The sequence below is a fragment of the Haemaphysalis longicornis genome, unplaced genomic scaffold, assembly GCF_048455015.1.
Source record: "Haemaphysalis longicornis isolate Haplotype H1 unplaced genomic scaffold, Haemaphysalis longicornis Haplotype H1 scaffold_9, whole genome shotgun sequence".
Lineage (NCBI taxonomy): Eukaryota > Metazoa > Arthropoda > Arachnida > Ixodida > Ixodidae > Haemaphysalis > Haemaphysalis longicornis.
Window position 1 is genome coordinate 133620328 of NW_027526460.1, and position 8393 is coordinate 133628720.

An 8393-nucleotide genomic window follows, 5' to 3' on the forward strand; every position below is an offset into this window, starting at 1 on the left:
GCCCCTCATTTCCTAACTATATTATTCTGCGAAAGCCTTGCGAGGGTCTCGGTTCTGGCAGCCTTGATGCCTAGGTAGCATAAGAGGGCTTCCCGCCAGTTGCCCGCTCATGACAGGCTGCAGACGTCCGAGTCACGCCCCGGGGGTAGAAAAGAAGGTCCCCTTCTCCCCGTGTAGTCAGAGTGGCGCTGGCTACCACCCTCAAGCGTCAGATACAGTTCTAGTAAATATAAATAGCAAAGAAAGTGAAGGAGGACACAGTCGCCCAAATAGCCGAATTGGTAAGGCATTCAAGATCTAATCGAAAGGCGTAGGTTCGGTCCCCACTCTGGGCGCGTGTTTTTCTTTCTTTCTTTCTTCCGTATATTAAAAAAAATGTTAACTTCATTAACCGTAGTAAAAAAAACAGTCTAACCACACCCCTATGCCTCCTTTGGCGTTATAGACTGCCGACCTATCTTTCTGTATTTCCTCAACGAGCCCCTCATTTCCTAACTATATTATTCTGCGAAAGCCTAGCGAGGGTCTCGGTTCTGGCAGCCTTGATGCCTAGGTAGCGTAAGAGGGCTTCTCGCCAGTTGCCCGCTCATGACAGGCTGTAGACGTCCGAGTCACGCCCCGGGGGTTGAAAAGAAGGTCCCCTTCTCCCCGTGTAGTCTGAGTGGTGCTGGCTACCACCCTCAAGCGTCAGATACAGTTCTAGTAAATATAAATAGCCCAGAAAGTGAAGGAGAACACAGTCGCCCAGATAGCCGAATTGGTAAGGCATTCGAGAACTAATCGAAACGCGTGGGTTCGGTCCCCACTCTGGGCGCGTGTTTTTCTTTCTTTCGTTCTTCCGTATATTAAAAAAAATGTTAACTTCATTAACTGTAGTAAAAAAACAGTCTAACCACACCCCTATGCCTCCTTTGGCGTTGTAGACTGCCGACCTATCTTTCTGTATTTCCTCAACGAGCCCCTCATTTCCTAACTATATTATTCTGCGAAAGCCTAGCGAAGGTCTCGGTTCTGGCAGCCTTGATGCCTAGGTAGCATAAGAGGGCTTCCCGCCAGTTGCCCGCTCATGACAGGCTGTAGACGTCCGAGTCACGCCCCGGGGGTTGAAGAGAAGGTCCCCTTCTCCCCGTGTAGTCAGAGTGGCACTGGCTACCACCCTCAAGCGTCAGATACAGTTCTAGTAAATATAAATAGCCCAGAAAGTGAAGAACACAGTCGCCCAGATAGCCGAATTGGTAAGGCATTCGAGATCTAATCGAAAGGCGTGGGTTCGGTCCCCACTCTGGGCGCGTGTTTTTCTTTCTTTCTTTCTTCCATATATTAAAAAAATGTTAACTTCATTAACCGTAGTAAAAAAAAACAGTCTAACCACACCCCTATGCCTCCTTTGGCGTTGTAGACTGCCGACCTATCTTTCTGTATTTCCTCAACGAGCCTCTCATTTCCTAACTATATTATTCTGCGAAAGCCTAGCGAAGGTCTCGGTTCTGGCAGCCTTGATGCCTAGGTAGCATAAGAGGGCTTCCCGCCAGTTGCCCGCTCATGACAGGCTGTAGACGTCCGAGTCACGCCCCGGGGGTTGAAGAGAAGGTCCCCTTCTCCCCGTGTAGTCAGAGTGGCACTGGCTGCCACCCTCAAGCGTCAGATACAGTTCTAGTAAATATAAATAGCCCAGAAAGTGAAGAACACAGTCGCCCAGATAGCCGAATTGGTAAGGCATTCGAGATCTAATCGAAAGGCGTGGGTTCGGTCCCCACTCTGGGCGCGTGTTTTTCTTTCTTTCTTTCTTCCATATATTAAAAAAAATGTTAACTTCATTAACCGTAGTAAAAAAAAAACAGTCTAACCACACCCCTATGCCTCCTTTGGCGTTGTAGACTGCCGACCTATCTTTCTGTATTTCCTCAACGAGCCCCTCATTTCCTAACTATATTATTCTGCGAAAGCCTAGCGAAGGTCTCTGTTCTGGCAGCCTTGATGCCTAGTTAGCATAAGTGGGCTTCCCGCCAGTTGCCCGCTCATGACAGGCTGTAGACGTCCGAGTCACGCCCCGGGGGTTGAAAAGAAGGTCCCCTTCTCCCCGTGTAGTCAGAGTGGCGCTGGCTACCACCCTCAAGCGTCAGATACAGTTCTAGTAAATATAAATAGCCCAGAAAGTGAAGGAGAACACAGTCGCCCAGATAGCCGAATTGGTAAGGCATTCGAGATCTAATCGAAAGGCGTGGGTTCGGTCCCCACTCTGGGCGCGTGTTTTTCTTTCTTTCTTTCTTCCGTATATTAAAAAAAATGTCAACTTCATTAACCGTAGTAAAAAAAAACAGTCTAACCACATCCCTATGCCTCCTTTGGCGTTGTAGACTGCCGACCTATCTTTCTGTATATATATATATATATATATATATATATATATATATATATAGTTCCTGGAAACTCTGTGCTAAAGAAACTTCCAAAGTTCTGAGTGGGGAGCATTGATATTCCACATGAAATCAGGTCATAGAGTGCTCCAGAGAACAAGTACGCTCCGCCAACTTCAGTGGACGTTGAGTGTTCTTCTTTGCACACAAATTTCTTCTGAAACGAAGTACAACTTTATGATATTGTGAGCACTTATAGGTGTGTTGAATCACCGGACTCTTTAGACTGTACGAATTGTCATCTGCTGGCGGGTCCAATCTCTCTGCTGTACATACCCATCATAATCACCATTTGTTCATTATCATCATCATGGGCGGCTCGTTCGATGTAGCCTCCCAGGACCTCAGGCAGTCTTTACAAAAATCAATTAAAACAGATGAAATTAACGAACTGAAGAAACTCATCCTAGACATCAAGGCAGAAAATGCTATGCTAAGAGAGAAACTAGAAAAATACGAACGTGCACAACATTACACAGGCTCTACCACTGCAGGCTTTCAGAATCCCAGAGAACAGTCGAGTGCAGACACGTCAATGTGGCAACAACTTCAAGACTTTAGAAAGGAAATGAGAGCCGAAATCAGAAGGTTGATAGTGGAAATGGTAATCTCCAGGACAAGTCCCAAAAAATCTAGCAAGAGGAAACTATCGAACACACAAGGTAGTAAGACCGTCAGGCACATCGTAATGCAGGAAAATTCAAACATGAGTACGGAGGAATCGGAAAGCGACGACGATATAGTCGCAGTGTACGGCACTAACCATGACGCCTAAATTGAAAAACACGCAAGAACAATTAGTGATATGGCAGTGGAACTGTAGGAGCATTAACAAGAAAACAAATCTCCTGGAAGCCTACATAGACAAGAAGGACGTCAAGCCCGACATTATATGTATTCAAGAGGCAGGATGTCTTACCAACTTAAGGGGCTACAATAGAATTGATACATCTAAAGACACCAGGGTGTCTACGTACGCTAAAAAAAGACGTAACATGCAATAGATACGATCTTTCTACGAAACCCCCGTCTGCCGTTCTCGTCGAAGTAATACCTATGCAAAGGAAATGTAAGAGCTTCTTTGTTCTCAACGTATACAGCCCACCGTCCAGCAACAAGGAGAACTTCGAACCGCTCTTCAGAGAAACAATGAACATAGTCGCCAAAAATAACGTAATCCTTCTCGGGGATATGAACGCCCCGCACAAAGAATGGAATTATAACTTTGACTCTGCCAAAGGAAAGAATCTTGTGAATGCAATGGAGGCACTTAACCTGCACACGATAAACAACACATCCTTCCCCACTAGAACGGGTAACAACCGCAGTGTGGATACGTGCCCCGACCTAACAATAGTTCCCGACATGGATGGCCTCACCACCTGGCTTAATACTAAAGAAAATCTCGGAAGCGATCATGACATCATCGAAGTGAAGACATGCTCAGACAACTACAGAAGAAGGCCCAGAAAACAAAGGATGACCGATTGGAACGCTTTTCGAGAGAAGCTAGGGGCCCTCGGTAACATACAAGAAATAGGCGCCTGGTCCGGCAACATCAAGGAAGCCTTTCATAAAGCAACCAAAGAGTACGGACAGGTGAACGAATACTTGTGCGTTGACAGCTACCTGATCAGTCTCTGGGACAACAAACAGAACTGTACAAACGATGGAAGAAGAAAAGACACAATAAGAAGCTCAAGCTTCGCATCAGAAACTTAGACAAACGGGCCAGAGATCATGCCAGCACGCTCGCAAACCAAAACTGGAACGATTTTTGCGAATCGCTTAAAGGCACCCTGAACACCTCCAAAACATGGGCTATTATCAAGGGCATGTTGAACCCCGAAACAAGAAGGAGAGAAACGAGTCACCAACTCATCAAAGTGGCTCACAACTTCAAAGGTACTAACAACGAATTGATTTTGGCTATTAAAGAGCGATTTGAACTGGGTCGAAACATCCCACCGGTACGCAGGAACTATCAAGGTAGCCCCAATGACTTACTTGATAGAGAAATCTCGAAGGAAGAGCTACAGCAGGCTATATTGGCCAGCAATAAAAAAATCGCCCCTGGTGCAGATGGAATAACAAACAATATGCTAAGAAACTTAAACGATGCTCAGATGGAGGCCCTGGCCAAATACATAAACGATTTGTGGCTCGAAGATCGACTACCCCCTCAATGGAAACACTCCACGATAACAACTATACCCAAGCCGGGGAAACCCCTTGAAATAAAAAATCTAAGACCAATTTCTCTTACCTCATGTGTCGGCAAAATCTACGAAAAAATAATTACGACGAGACTTCAAAAGTACATAGAAGAACACCAACTTTTTCCGGACTGCATGATCGGTTTCAGGCAAGGACTGTCCACCCAGGACGCCTTTCTACAGTTAAAACACGATATCATAGACAACGATAACGACCAAGATCAAATCATCCTCGCACTGGACCTCAAAGGCGCCTTCGACAATGTATCGCACGAGTCTATCCTTAAGGCCGCCGAGGAGACACAGTGCGGGGAAAGAACATACAATCACATTAGAAACTTCCTATCAGACAGAACAGCAACAATCGGCATAGGCAACACTCGATCCGACCCCTTTAAGGCACCAAACAGAGGCACGCCCCAGGGATCAATTATCTCGCCTCTTCTGTTCAACTTGACAATGATCAAAATTGCTAAGAAACTGGAAGAACGTGAAGAAATTGGAAAAGTCATATATGCCGACGACATTACTATCTGGACGAAAAGCGGAACATTGCAATCTAAATTAGATCTGCTTCAGGATGTTATCAACGACCTCCAAGATCCGATCATAAAAAAATGGCTTGAAATGCGCCCCTGAAAAATCCTAACTCATCAGGCTAAGGTCGACGAGAAACAACATCCCTCCAGGCAGCATTATACTGGATGGACAGAACATCCCTTTCCGCCCCGCAATAAGAATACTAGGCATGGTCATTCAGGAAGACAATAAAGCCACAAATACTCTCAGCAAGCTTGGCAAGACGGCTCAACAGCTGGCCAGAGTAGTAAGAAGGATTACAAGAGCTAGGAAGGGCATAAGAGAGGAGGACACCCTCCGCCTTGTTCAAGCCCTCATAATGAGCCGCATTGCATATAGCCTCCCCTTCCACCGGATGGATCACAAACAAGAGGAAAGGGCCGATGCCATAATAAGAACAGCTCACAAGACCGCTCTAGGCCTACCAATATACACATCCAACGAAAAATTCCTGAAGCTTGGCGTACACAACACCTTCAGGGAAATCAAGACTACGCTATTAGATGCCCAGAAAGAACGCCTCCTCAAAACCAGAACGGGCAGAGAAATTCTCAGAAGATCTGGACAGGAGGTTCATGCAGCCTTCATTAATAGGATGGTTGATTTAACACCCGCTCAAAGACACTGTATCAAGACCTCTCCAATTCCCAAGAAAATGGACCCCACTCACAATAGGGGCAGAAGATTGGCAAGAACTCGCTACATCCGAAAAACATATCAGGACAATCCAAACGCAATCTACACCGATGCGGCCGTAAACAAGCAAGGCAATCAGCCGTAGCTACCAATGAACATGGGAAGATGCTGGATTTCATCATTACCAAACAACTAAATATTCAAGAAGCAGAAACTGCTGCCGTAATACTAGCAATCAGATGGGCTGAATTCAAGAATAAGGACTCAATAATTATCACTGACTCGACCAGGGCCATAAGGAACTTCATCTGCGGCATCGTCCCAAGGAATGCTGAAAGACTTCTCCCAAAAATTCTAAAACAGAACCACACACTTGTCTGGACTCCCGCCCATCAGGGGCTAGAGATAACGAGGCGGCCGATTCTCTTGCGAGGACTACCATACACCGCAGAGACCCGGAACATTCGTACGCCCTCCCTGCTTATTGTCAAGGCACAGACAAATTAGCATCCTACAGGCTTCACCGAAGATCAATGCCTACGCCACACCCCAGCCTAACTGCTGAAGAAGCGAGAAATCTTAGAAAAATACAGACAAACACCTACTTACATAAGTCCAGACTATCACTTATGTTCCCAGAAAAGTATAATGAGGACTGTAAGCAGTGTCACCAGAAGGCCGATCTATTCCACACTGTATGGAATTGCCCAATTACTTGGGACAAAAATACCCACCAAACCTCATTAGAGTCCTGGGAGGAAGCCCTGTCCAGCCCGGACCCTGCACAGCAGCTTGCGCTGCTTAGTAGGGCCAGGGATGGCCAAATAGCTTCTGGGGTCCTGGAATTTGGATCCCACCCTTGATCTCTCCCCCTTTTCCCTCACCCCTTTTCACCAAATAAAGTTTACTACTACTACTGCCTATACATTTCCATTAAATGATATTTTCTCTTCCTATTATTTGCATTTAAAAACTACTGGAATATGTGTGTGTGTGTGCTTTTATGTTTTGCATTTCCGGCCTATTATTTTGGGGGGGGGGGGGATTTTTGGTGTTTACTGTTGCCTTCGATGACGCAGCCCATTCCTTGGGCTGCGATACAGGCAGCTATTGTCCGACGTCCATCTCATCGTCAGATCACCTGGGGGTTCCCGACGCACCGGGCTTCCTGTACCTACCTGGACATAGTGCACTTTCGGGTGCTCTTCGTTTCAGACACCACCACCGAGTGCGCCAGCGGTGTCACGGGCAGGACAGGTGGTGGCGCAAGGATGAATGCCGTCGGGGTCCATTTCCTCCGTGTCCATTTCCTTCAAGCATTGATGTCATGTGTTCTCGGTGCTTATGAGGCTAAAACGGAAGGAGCGACTCTGCTCCCGTCCGTTTATGTTGGCACCTCAACCACAGCCGGTCCGGCAAGCGGTGCGGCAACGGCTTGAGCTGCGAAATTCAACCCAGAGGGGGCCGGGGGCAGGTTCAAGGCCGTCCCGCGGTACTGTGCCCCTGCCGACAAGAGACGCCACTGGGCCCCCGGCGAGCTGCGTTGGCACACCTCCCTTGAGGGTAGGGGGAGGTGTCCCAGAGGGAGCCGTGAGGGATCCCCTTTCGCGCCTCTAAGAAGGAGATGTTTTAGATGCGAAGCATCTCATGCTCGGGGCTGTGTCCCTCCCTCCCTTGTCGTTGTTGTCCGCCATCCGCACAACCACTGCGCATGCCAAGCACCGCTGATGATTATTGTGGCAGGATGCCCCTAGGGATTGGCCAACCAATAAAATCCATCACGAGATAGCTTCGCGTTCAACCACCGTCGTCATCTTTCCGTAGGGGAACCCTGAGTACCACACCCCCACTGCGCATGCCTGGCCAGGCACCGCTGATGATGATTGTCGCAGGATGCCCCTAGGGATTGGCCAACCAATAGAATCCATCACGAGATAGCTTCGCGTTCAACCACCGTCGTCATCTTTCCGTAGGGGAACCCTGAGTAGTATGCCAGACGTTCCTCCTCTCCTCTCCGGCATTCCTCCTCTCCTCTCCGGAGCTCCTTTCCTCTCCGGGATTGCGCAACGAATTGCAACACCTGCGGCTCCGCGCGCGATAATGCGAAGCAGCTTAGGGCTAGAGACGCGACGGTAGCCACTGCATACTCCGCTGGGGGCGCCACTGTAGCCCCGCGGTATAAATGACGCGAGCGCGCGCTCCGCTCCCCTCATTCTCCTCCCTCAACGCCGTGATCGAACTGAAAACTAATGGGAACTTGAGTCGACCCCATGGCTGCTTCGCATACTACTCAGGGTTCCCCTACGGGAAGATGGTGAAATTTTTCGTTGTCTTAACGTTGATGATTCTCTTTTGTGTACCTGACACGAGAATAGGGTGCAGCCGTTTTGCAGGTACCGACCGGGTTTATTTGAGAGGGGGGTTGAATTATGCATATGGCATAAAAAAAGCAGGGAACCGGGGTGCTTTCATTATTGACTTTACCCTGGTGGCCAATGAAGTCCCAGAGCTCCCCAAGCAGCCGAGGCCGATTGCCAATGATTGG

General features: G+C 47.9%; 1 non-coding gene across 1 annotated transcript; it reads left to right on the plus strand.

The window, feature by feature from the left end:
- The first annotated feature begins 742 nt into the window (after positions 1–742).
- On the plus strand, positions 743–814 carry Trnas-acu (transfer RNA serine (anticodon ACU)). Its single transcript has one exon. It is a non-coding gene; the product is annotated as a tRNA-Ser (tRNA).
- Positions 815–8393: the final 7579 nt, after the last annotated feature.